General features: G+C 35.2%; 1 protein-coding gene and 1 long non-coding RNA gene across 3 annotated transcripts in view; one reads left to right on the plus strand and one right to left on the minus strand.

The window, feature by feature from the left end:
• LOC123554834 (methanethiol oxidase-like) overlaps window positions 1-13,119 on the minus strand; it is a 136,292-nt gene that overhangs the window by 3,235 nt on the left and 119,938 nt on the right. The window lies entirely within an intron of this gene.
• LOC123554838 (uncharacterized) lies at window positions 1,926-11,315 on the plus strand. Of its 2 annotated transcripts, XR_008371611.1 has the most exons (4): window positions 1,926-5,646; window positions 6,613-6,715; window positions 7,933-8,031; window positions 11,266-11,315. It is a non-coding gene; the product is annotated as an uncharacterized LOC123554838 (long non-coding RNA). The 2 variants fall into 2 exon arrangements; XR_006687139.2 differs by having other exon boundaries at window positions 1,926-6,715.

Below are 13,119 nucleotides of genomic sequence, written 5' to 3' on the forward strand. Positions count from 1 at the left end.
TCCCAAGCTACAACTTTATATAAGTTTTCTATACACCAAGTTTCATCATGATAGCTCATTCCTAACTTAAGTTATTGACCGGAAACCCTTTTTCTATTTTAAGTAACAGTGACCTTGACCCCAGAAACCCCAAAATCAATCCCAGCCTTTGTCTTGATATAAGCTAAATACATACCAAGTTTTATTCAAATATCTTTACCGAAACAAAAGTTATTGACCGGAAACCCTTTTTCTATTTTAAGTAACAGTGACCTTGACCTTGACCCCAGAAACCCCAAAATCAATCCCAGCCTTTGTCTTGATATAAGCTACATACATACCAAATTTTATTCAAATATCTTTACCGAAACAAAAGTTATTGACCGGAAACACCAGTTTGTTGCCACCGCCGCCCGACCGACATCTACCCCAATCTAATAACTCAGGTTTTCATTGAAAACCTGGTTAATAAACTACCATAATCTTTGAAAATATCAATACAGATTTAAGATAAGTCAATCTGATGTGAAAATAGTTAGATTTCGGTATTTTATCACATGCTGAACATGTGACCAGGGCTTAAAACAAAAATCTATAAAAAATTTGAGTTTCTGAGAATATAATACCAAAAATATTTTTTGAGTTCATGAACAGAATTTCTTAATAATTTGACATGTGATTAAGAAATCAATGTTGATACCAAAAATGTTGAAAAAAATATAGGTCTATGAGTTCAAAAAAAAGATATTTCAAATTCAAACGTTGTGTATAACAACAATTTTGAAGAAAAACAACCAAATTCCTAATTTGTCTAGATTTATTTCATACATAGATATAAATTTAATTTAATTAAACATAGTTAATAAATATAAAATACAATGCTGAATGGTAAAGGTCTAAGTCGTTAATTTTCTTTTTAAATACAGAATTTAACATGAAATATGGGGTAAAATTACCCCACCCAGTTTTTTAACATTGATATTCTATGTAAAATACTGCTACCAAATTGTCAATGGTTTTTCAAATAACTTTACCAAGAGTTAACCTATGTTGGAAACAATCAAAACATGCAATAATTTGGTTAAACATACAGATGTCAAGCCACATTCAAAGGTCAAAGGTCAAATTGTCCTTAAAAAATACAGGTTTTTATCATTTTTGAAGCATCTTATTTCATTTATCAACATATTGTCTAAATATTTTTATGTTATGATAGAGGATGATGGAGAAAACCTGTGACAATTTAAATTTTAGTGAAAAATTTAACAAGAGCTGTCCGTAAGACAGCCAAGCTCGACTATTCGAAATATTGTCCCAGAAGCAGGAAAATATTACCCAAAAAGGTTAAATATCAAAAGATTTTTAAGTTCAAAAGGGGGAATAATTTGACCAAAATGCATATCAGTTATGGGACTTGCTGCTATCAACTAGTTTCATAACCCCGAAGGCACATGTGAAGTTTCAATTCAATATCTGCATTAGTTTTGGAGATAGAAACTTGCATGTAAAACTTTAACCAGAATTTTCAAAGTCCAAAAGGGGGCATAATTTGCCCAAAATACATGCCAGAGTTATGGAACTTGACCCAGTGAGGTTGGTAATTGATCTAGAAAAAGAAAAAATAAGTTTCAAATCTATATGCCTTTTAGTAATAGCTGTATGTACTTGCACGCAAAACTTTAACCAGAATTTGCTAAGTCCAAAAGGGGACATAATTTGGCCAAAATGAAGGTCAGAGTTATGGGACTTGCTGCTATCAACTAGTTTTATAACCCCGAAGACACGTGTGAAGTTTCAAATCAATATCTGCATTAGTTTTGGAGATAATAACTTGCATGTAAAACTTTAACCAAAATTTTCTAAGTCTAAAAGGGGGCATAATTTGCTCAAAAAACATGTCAGAGTTATGGAACTTGACCCAGTGAGGTTGGTAATTGATCTAGAAAAAGAAAAAATAAGTTTCAAATCTATATGCCTTTTAGAAATAGCTGTATGTACTTGCACGCAAAACTTTAACCAGAATTTTCTAAGTCCAAAAGGGGGCATAATTTGGCCAAAATGAAGGTCAGAGTTATGGGACTTGCTGCTATCAACTAGATTTATAACCCCGAAGACACATGTGAAGTTTCAAATCAATATCTGCATTAGTTTTGGAGATAGTAACTTGCATGTAAAACTTTAACCAAAATTTTCTAAGTCTAAAAGGGGGCATAATTTGCTCAAAATACATGTCAGAGTAATGGGTCTTGACCAAGTGAGGTTGGTAATTGATCTAGAAAAAGAAAAAATAAGTTTCAAATCTATATGCCTTTTATAAATAGCTGTATGTACTTGCACGCAAAACTTTAACCAGAATTTTCTAAGTCCAAAAGGGGGCATAAATTGGCCAAAATGAAAGTCAGAGTTATGGGACTTGCTGCTATCAACTAGTTTTATAACCCCGAAGACACATGTGAAGTTTCAATTCAATATCTGCATTAGTTTTGGAGATAGTAACTTGCATGTAAAACTTTAACCAAAATTTTCTAAGTCCAAAAGGGGGCATAATTTGCTCAAAATACATGTCAGAGTTATGGGACTTGACCCAGAGAGGTTGGTAATTGACCTAGAAAAAGATAAAATAAGTTTCAAAGCTATATGCCTTTAATTGATGGCTGTATGTACTTGCATGCAAAAACTTAACCAAGGTGTGACGCCGACGCCGACGCCGACGCAAGGGTGAGTAGAATAGCTAGACTATTCTTCGAATAGTCGAGCTAAAAATCAATAACAAATATAGGGGGTCAAAGGTCAAATACTTCAGTAAAAAGTCATAATTTTCAAGCCTTTATGTAATTTATCACCATAATTCAATAAAAGAATCTAAAAATACAAGGTGCAACAAGATGACAGGGAAGCCTAGATATACAACAAATAGTCATGTCAAGGTCACACATGTATGTCACAGGTCAAATATATAAATACAAATAACAATTTTACCATCTTTTTGAAATTGTCTTTTTTGCAAAACTGTATTCTCAAATTACAATGTACAAATGTTCTCAATGATAATAGATATCACCCTATCCCAATACAGTATATGTTTCTAACAGATTTGCAAGCAACTCTGTAGAAAACAATAGAAACTGATAAAATATCCGATACACAAAACTTAACACATGTTTCATTTAAACTCTCTATACATACAATGCTTTCTATTTCAAAGTTTTGACAATGTTAACCCTACATGACCCAAATGAAGAATGACTTTGGTATAAATTACATACCAATTTTGATCTAGATGCAAGAAAAATTGCAAACTATATATAAACAAGTGAATGAAGTATTGCCATGCAATACAAAGTCCCCTACTGGAAGGCACCTAAATTTTCTCTACTACAGTATAACATAATGAACTGATATCTGTCAATGATGTATAAACAATATTGTACTATATATACAATATGTTATAACAACACACTTGGATTAAAATGTGCATATATAAAAACCCAAAGTTGTTTTCATATTGAAATGTTTTTGCCGATTATAAAAAAAAGTTACGGTATCATATAAGTTATTTATAGTACCAACAAAATAAATAAATCTTAAAAAAAAAAAAAAAAAAAAAAAATCTATATAATATAAGTCCATAAGAAACTCTTTACCAGGTAGAGATAGGTCAAAATACACCTAAAAATTGGCTGCAACATGCATGTTGTACCACAGAAAAGTGGTCTCGATTTTTCTCTATGGCCAATAATAAAAAAGTTACAATAAAATCTATTTATAGTACAACAAAGGGACATAATTCTAAAAACAAGGGTGCCTCATGGTGGTGAACATTTGGTCCAAGTTACATCAAAATCCCCCAATGCATGAAGAAGAAATGCTCCGGACAGTCATTCTTGAATTTGACCTTTGACCTCTAAATATGACCTTGACCTTAGACCTAGGAACGTGGTTCTTGCGCATGACAATCCGTCTTACGTTGGTTAACATTTGTGCCAAGTTACATCAAAATCCCTCCATGCATGAAGAAGAAATGCTCCAGACAAAGTCATTCTTGTGTCTGACCTTTGGTCTCAAGTTTGACCTTGACATTAGACCCTGGGCTGGGTTTTGCGCATAACATGTCTCATCCAGGGAAATATTTGTGCCAACTCATATCTAAATCCTGTTTTGCATGACAAAGTTATAAACTGGACAGGAAAAAAATCCTACTGACCTTTGATCTAAAAGTGTGACCTTGACCTTTAAGCTAGGGTACTTGATGTTGCGCACGACACGTCATCTCATCATGGGGAACATTTATGCCAAGCAATATTGTAATCCCTTGATGGATGACAGAGTTCTGGATCGGACAGGAAAAAAACCTTACTGACCTTTGACCTCCAATTGTGACCTTGACCTTTGAGCTAAGGGTCCGGGATTTGCGCATGACACGTCGTCTCATCATGGGGAACATTTGTGCCAAGTAATATTAAAATCCCTTAATGAATGTCAGAGTTATGGACCGGACACGAAACAGACGCTGTTCGTGCTATGTTAACATTTGACTGCTAAGTGTGACCTTGACCTTTGAGCTAGGGGTCTGAAAGTTGTGCACGACACATCGTCTTATTATGAGGTACATTTGTGCCAAGTAATATTAAATTCCCTTCATGGACGGCAGAGGTATGGACCGGACAGGAAAAAAGCCCTGTTGACCTTTGACCTTTCAATGCACGCAAAACTTTAACGTAGATTTTCTAAGTCTTAAAGCGACATAATTCAGCCAAAATACATGATAAAGTTATGGGACTTGATTACATGCCTCCCTGTGTAAGACGGGGTTTTCCCTACCCGAGGGACAGTGTGGAATTGAAAACCGAGCGTTAGGGAGGTTTTTTATCCATGCTGTCCTGAGGGTAGAGAAAACAGCTGTCTTACACAGGCAGACATGTTAGATAATGTTTCTTGCCTATCATGTTCAAAATAGATTGTGGAGACAAATAAGTTTGGGTATTTCCTGACATTATTTATAAAGTTTATGATGTCACAATGGTACCAGTACTATGTGATGTCACCTTAATGCACGCTATTTTAGACAAGGTTTTTTCCCTAGGGAAAAACAGGAATATCTATCCCCAACGCGTGCTCGGATAAATGTATACTTTCCCCGCTAGGTAGGCAAGATCAGTTTAGTGTGGTCAATGACCTAGAATCATTCACCAAAGATTTCAAAGCCATATTTCTTCTGTACAATACAGATATACCATTGCACGCAAAACTTTAACAAGAGTGCCATGATGGCCCTATATCGCTCACCTGAGTACCATTACTCAAAATGATATGATCAAGTTTTGACATACAGCACATAGGCATACACATTAAATATCATCAGGAATGAGGATAAACATTTTCTTGTAACAGTTTCCATTTTGATTTGAAACAAAAGGAGGTAATTTGACACAAAATCAGTCCATAGCTATCTACCCTGATTGCCTCAGTCAAACTAAAGACAATAATGGCTGACTCATAATAAAATAAAATGGGTGGGGAATGATGTGGGTGATGATGAGGAATAACTATTTGACCATTTTAAGATTGAAACAAATCCATCAAGTAACTACGAAGATAAGGAGAAAAAAAGAAAGTGTTAAAAAGACTTTAACCAAGGTGGGGACATGGAATGACGCCGCCACCAGAGTGAGTAAAATAGCTATCTATATATAGTAAACCTCACTTATAAGGAACTCGGATATAAGGAACACTCGGTTATAAGGAACATTTCTCAATTCCCCGATCTAATTCCTTCTTTATTCAATGTAAAAATCCTCGGTTATAGGGAACTCGGTTATAAGGAACAATCGGTTATAAAGAACACTTTTTCTAGTCCCAAAGTACGAAATTCAATGGAAAACCCCTCGGTTATAGAGAACAGACATAAAGAATAAAAATTATTGAAAACTGGAAATAAACAGGAGAATCGCTGAAGACGTCAGACTTTCACGCGCTTTTATGCACATGAATAAACACATATTATTTCATTTCTATGATCTTTAGTTTGTTATTTCACGGATATGATAAAAAGAAAATAAATAATATCATCATTAACTTATATTTACTCGAGATTATGTTTGAGGGCTACATGTATTAGGTATTTCATGCTATCAATAGTGAACGAAAATCAGTCGTGGACACGGTCATGTCATACTAGCCTAAATAAATGTGTTAATTACGCGTGATTAACAATGACAAACAGTCCAGTTTACCAAATTTTCAATTGTAAAAATTGTAACAGGTGCTAAAATGGACAATAGCAAAACTATAGGTATAATTTACATTTTAGTCCGTATGTATGGCGCCGTTGTCTAGTCGTAATGCACTATATGTCATAAACACCCTACTTTTAAATTTTAATTGGTAGTCATATTCAACATTTTTGTATTAATTATTTGAACATTTATTTTATATTAGTATTGATGCCTTTTCAAATAACATGCTGCCGAGCAAGGTAAGGGCTGCAACATATCTTATAATCATAATGTAGTGCTCTCCTAAAACAAGAAGATAGAAATAGCCGACAAAAAATAAACAAAAATCACGTCATTCTTACCGACGTACATTTTAGCTTAGTTTAGGTTTAAACGCCGTGTTTCAACACTATTTCAGTCATATACACGCAGTCAGTTTACCATACCATCTCTCTAGGAAAGGACCGGTACTCACATTTCTCACATAAAGATTCATGGTCGACCCGGAGCCCTTTTCAAACGTAAGTCAAATAGTGTTCGCTATACAAATTGTGTTCGTTATACAAACCTCGGTTACAAGGAATTAGTTCGCTATACGGATATAAGGAACCTCGGTTATAAGGAACAATTTTTAGAGGTCCCAAGCTGTTCCTTATAAGCGAGGTTTACTGTATTATAATTACAATGACCAATTGTTTGCATCTTCAGACATTATTATGGAATGATATTTAGGTAAATATTACACAATGCCTGCTGACTGTTACAATTTACTCACTGACACTCCCATTGTGCTTACTGGTATAGTAATCATGCATGCTGGCACCTTTAACACACTTGTTGACAATGAAACCACGCTTGTTGACAATGATACCATGCTTGCTGACAATGATACCATGCGTGCTGGAAGTTACAACTTCTTTGCTGCTTAGACCCTGATGTCTATATCATAATTTCATTTGGCAAAATGACAATGCTGTGTAGCGTATTGGAATATTTCAACATGCCGGGACTGTATATAAGCAACATTGCACAGTTACAATGCTCACAGAAGAAAATACACGATGTGACCACACAATATGAAAGATGCAATCAGCCACTAAGCAAGTTGAAAGTAAGCATAATGCAAAGTGCAACATTATACGTCACATTTTGATACCAGGGGGCGCAAGTTCGTAGTTTTCACGAAAGGTAATGGGAATATCCGGCCTATAACGGATTTTAATTAGCTCTTGTATGGCCGGATATTCCCGTTACCTTTCGTGAAAACTACGAACTTGCGCCCCCTGGTATCAAAATGTGACGTGTAATGTTGCACTTTGTATTATGCTTACTTTCAACTTGCTTATAGTGGCTGATTGCATCTTTCATATTGTGTGGTCACATCTTGTATTTTCTTCTGTGAGCATTGTAACTGTGCAATGTTGCTTATATACAGTCCTGGCATGTTGAAATATTCCAATATGCTACACGGCACTGTCATTTTGCCAAATGAAATTATGATATAGACATCAGGGTCTAAGCAGCAAAGAAGTTGTAACTTCCAGCACGCATGGTATCATTGTCAGCAAGCATGGTATCATTGTCAACAAGCGTAGTATCATTGTCAACAAGCGTGTTAAAGGTGCCAGCATGCATGATTACTATACCAGTAAGCACAATGGGAGTGTCAGTGAGTAAATTGTAACAGTCAGCAGGCATTGTGTAATATTTACCTAAATATCATTCCATACATTATCAGTTGGTCATGCATTGAATGATGACCAGTGGCATACTGTGTATGTGAAGAGAAGAGGAAAGAAGTTAGAGTTGAGAATTGACAACAGTCGCCCCATTGAAGGTATATTATTCAGTTTTATATCGTTTGTGTGTAAATGACAGCAAAAGTGGCAGTAGGAAGTCAAAATTGCTGTTGTAGCCAAACCAAAAAGATTTACCCTAATTTCTTGCCAACAACCTCAGCTTGCTATGATCAAAAAGATTTAATAAATCATAGCATCTGCAAATAATCTTTTATAATCAAACAATGATACAGATTTTTATGCCCCCGGCATCTACTGATGCGGGAGGCATATAGTGATTGTCCTGTTCGTCTGTCGGTACAAGGTTAACCAAATGGGACCGTTTCATCTAGCATCAATACCCCTTACTAGAATGACTTGATACTAATGCAGATGTAACCTGTGACCATTCCTCATCTTCACACATCACCTGACCTCAGTTTGACCTTGAACTTGACCTCGTTTTGAACTTGGGTTGCTTTGTATCGACAAGGATGCCACCGGGGGCATCGAGCGTTTATTGAACGCAGCTTCTTGTTTTATCTATGGTCTCCACTACAGGATAGATTGTATCATTGCTATTTTGATTGCCGTTTTCCTAAACAACAATTACTAATAGTTTTGTCATATACACTGCAGTGACAGCTCCAACAGTTTTGGTACCTGCCAAAACATAGACCTGGGGGATTTCTATAGGAAATTAATGATTAACATTGAAGTGTTTAACATTTTTAGTCCAAGATGTTTAAAAAGCGCTTGTAAAATATTCAAATCATTTCCTTCAACTGATTGCCTTTTTAGCTCGACTATTCATAGAATAGTCGAGCTATTGGACTCGCCTATGCGTCGGCGTCCACGTCCCGATTTGGTTAAGTTTTTGTATGTAAGCTGGTATCTCAGCAACTACTTTGGGAATGGAATCTTGAAACTTCACACACTTATTCACTGTGATAAACTGACTTACATTGCACAGGTTACATAACTCTATTTTGCTTCTTTATAAAATTATGCCCCTTTTTTGACTTAGAAATTTTTGGTTAAGGTTTTGTATGTAAGCTGGTATCTCAGTAACCACTTGTGGGAATGGCTTGAAACTTCACGCACTTATTTAATGTGATAAACTGACTTACATTGCACAGGTTCCATAACTCTATTTTGCTTTTTAGCTCACCTGTCAAAAGTGACAAGGTGAGCTTTTGTGATCATGCAGCGTCCGTCGTCCGTCCGTGTGTCCGTCCGTTCGTGTGTAAACTTTTGCTTGTGACCACTCTAGAGGTCACATTTTTCATGGGGTCTTTATGAAAATTGGTCAGAATGTTCAACTTGATGATATCTAGGTCAAGTTCGAAACTGGGTCAAGTGCCATCAAAAACTAGGTCAGTAGGTCTAAAAATAGAAAAACCTTGTGACCTCTCTAGAGGCCATATTTTTTAAAAGAACTTCATGAAAATTGGTCAGAATGTTAATCTTGATGATATCTAGATCAAGTTCGAAACTAGGTCCTGTGCGGTTAAAATCTAGGTCAGTAGGTCATAAAATAGAAAAACCTTGTGACCTCTCTAGAGGCTATATTTTTCACAAGATCTTCATGAAAAGTGGTCAGAATGTTCATCTTGATGATATCTAGGCCAAGTTCGAAACTAGGTCCTGTGCGAATAAAAACTAGGTCAGTAGGTCTAAAAATAGAAAAACCTTGTGACCTCTCTAGAGGCTATATTTTTCACAAGATCTTCATGAAAATTGGTCAGAATGTTCATTTTGATGATATCTAGATCAGATTTGAAACTGGGTCACGTGCCTTCAAAAACTAGGTCAGTAGGTCAAATAATAGAAAAACCTTGTGACCTCTCTAGAGGCCATATTTTTCATGGGATCTGTATGAAAGTTAATCTGAATGTTTATCTTGATAATATCTAGGTTAAGTCGAAACTGGGTCACGTGCGGTCAAGAACTAGGTCAGTAGGTCTAAAAATAGAAAAACCTTGTGACCTCTCTAGAGGCCATACTTGTGAATGGATCTTCATAAAAATTGGTCAGAATGTTCATCTTGATGATATCTAGGTCAAGTTCGAAAATTGGTCAAGTGCCATCAAAAACTAGGTCAGTAGGTCAAATAATAAAAATACTTGTGACCTCTCTAGAGGCCATATTTTTCATGGGATCTTTATGAAAGTTGGTCTGAATGTTCATCTTGATGATATCTAGGTCAAGTTAGAAATGGGTCAACTGCGGTCAAAAACTAGGTCAGTAGGTCTCAAAATAGAAAAACCTTGTGACCTGCCTAGAGGCCATACTTTTGAATGGATCTTGATGAAAATTGGTCAGAATGTTCACCTTGATGATATCTAGGTCAAGTTCGAAACTGGGTCACGTGCCATCAATAACTAGTTCAGTAGGTCAAATAATAAATAAACGTTGTGACCTCTCTAGAGACCATATTTTTTATGGGATCTGTATGAAAATTGGTCTGAATGTTCATCTTGATGATATCAAGGTCAGGTTCAAAACTGGGTCACATGAGCTCAAAAACTAGGTAACTATGTCAAATAATAGAAAAAACGACGTCATACTCATTTCAAAACTGGGTCATATGGGGACAGGTGAGCGATTCAGGACCATCATGGTCCTCTTGTTTACAAAATTATGCCCCTTTTTCGACTTAGAATTGTTTGGTTAAGTTTTTGTATGTAAGCTGGTATCTCAGTACTCACTAATTGGAATGGATTGAAACTTCACACACTTGTTCACTGTCATAATCTGACATGCACAAAACAGGTCCCATAACTTTATTTTGCTTTTTTACAAAATTATGCCCCTTTTTCAACATAGAAATTTTTGGTTAAGTTTTTGTATGTAAGCTGGTATCTCAGTATCCACTAATGGGAAATGATTGAAACTTCACACACTTGTTCACTGTCATGATATGACGTACAGTGCAAAGGGTCAATAACTCAACTTCGCATTTTACAAAATTATGCCCCTTTTTCAACTTAGGAGTTTTGGATTAAATTCTTATATGTAAGCTGGTATCTCAGTTCCCACTAATGGGAATGGATTGAAACTTCACACACTTGTCCACTGTCATGAGCTGATAAGCACTATGCAGGTTCCATAACCCTATTTTGCTTTTTTACTAAATTATGCCCCTTTTTGGACTTTAATATTCATTCAATCGACAAGGCTGTTCAATAGTCGAGCGTTGCTGTCCTCCCGACAGCTCTTGTTGTTCATAATGATTGAAATAGAAAGATAACATGTTATGCATGAATATTTATATATATTTATACTTGCAGATGTAATTCCACATATAGCACCAACTGTACACGTGAAGCAGATGGTACTGGGTTCTATGGGACCTTTGTTATCAGGTATGCATATACTCTGTTCTTAACCTTTACCCTGCTGTTTTTCTTAAATGGACAGGTCCATCATTCAATTTAGGCAGTACCACTTATTATTCAAAGAGGTGTTCACTGAAAATTTTCTGACTGAATAACGACCAGTGCAGACAAAGATCAGCCTGCATGGTCGCAAAGGTAAAACTACTTGCTACCAGCAAGCTAAAGGTTAAGAATCTGATGAATCAGTTTGAAAGTCAATGTCATGGATGGCTGTTTAACTTGGTCCATGTCACAGGAAAACTGTTCTGATAGCAGTTGTTCATGCCATGTCTGTCCAAGAAAATAGAGATGCTTGGTAGAGTTTCAAACTAAATCTGCACAAATGATCACCATTTCTTGACAATGTGTCACATACAAAAACCATGTTTACATCTGAAAAGTTATGGTAACAGTGTGAGATTAAAGTGTCATTATTCACAGGACACACTGCTTAGTCCTTATAAAGGAGGTATTGTCCTTTTTTCATATTTCCAGTTGATTCATCTATTATTTTGTAAGGAAGATAAATATTTAAAGAATGTCTGGGAAGATACTGGTTTCTTAAACAAAATCACTAAATTCTTACTCTGTCTGGCCAGGGTAATATCATGAAACATGCTATATATGACAGGGAAATGTAAAAACAAGTTAGTCAGTCTGTGGAATGGAAGCATATCTGACTACCCTTTGTTGGTTCTGTGTGAATTCCCTGTATAGCCATGAGACATAGAAACAAAAAAAACGAAAAAAGCACTTACAACATACATAAGTTTATAATTGATTGTTGAGAAAATTTAAGCAACTTAAGTTTATACACTTAATGATTATATCTATATTAAAACTATTATTCACACCTTAGTTAGGATAAAGGATCAAGGAGACCTGGTTAGTCAGTAAGTGGAATGGAAACATTACTACCCTTTGTTAGTTCTGTGTTCATTTCCTGTAGAGACAGAGAAACCAAAAAAATCTTTCAACATATTTTAAGGTAGTTCTGCACGTTTGGATTGAAATTTTTTCTGCAATGTAGAATTTAATTAAACTCTGATTTTTCAAAACTTCAGAATAAACCTAAAAAATTCAGCAAATAAAAAAGAGTTGTGTGTTTGATTTTTTGCTAGATTGATTTGAAATATTTGGATCTCATGCAATATTTCACAATGGGAGTTTATGGGAAAATCATAACTTTCATAACATTTCCACGAATAGAATTTTTTCTACAATGTAGATTTTGATGAAACTTCTCACAGACTTAAATAAACACATGGCCTATAATTTGGTGAAATGAAATTTATAGGTCTAATTTTTGAGATATTGAACTGGACATTTTACGCTAATTTTAAGACATTATTTTGATTTTTTTAACGTCATATGTTTTAATATCATATTTTGACTTAAGAAATATAGCAACAGTGCCACTGTTTTAAATTTACTCACAGGTTCCATCAATTTATAAACAGATTTTTATTTCTTTATGCCTAATCCAGGCTTTATTCTACGTTTTCCGGATAAATGACATTATGCCATCACTTCCAGTTTTTTAAACATGCAAAACTACCTTAATATAGAATTGAGTGTTGAGATAGTTTTAACAATTCAAGTTGATACACTTTATGATTTTGATCTCTGTATTCAAACTAGTATTCACACCTTAGTTAGGATAAAGGATCAAGGAGACCTGGTAAAATAATGATCTAATCTCGATTCAAACCTGCAAACTTCTTCCTTGGAGTCAGGTACTCCATCCATACCTAAGGACTGTTTTTT

Source organism: Mercenaria mercenaria, chromosome 7, assembly GCF_021730395.1.
Source record: "Mercenaria mercenaria strain notata chromosome 7, MADL_Memer_1, whole genome shotgun sequence".
Lineage (NCBI taxonomy): Eukaryota > Metazoa > Mollusca > Bivalvia > Venerida > Veneridae > Mercenaria > Mercenaria mercenaria.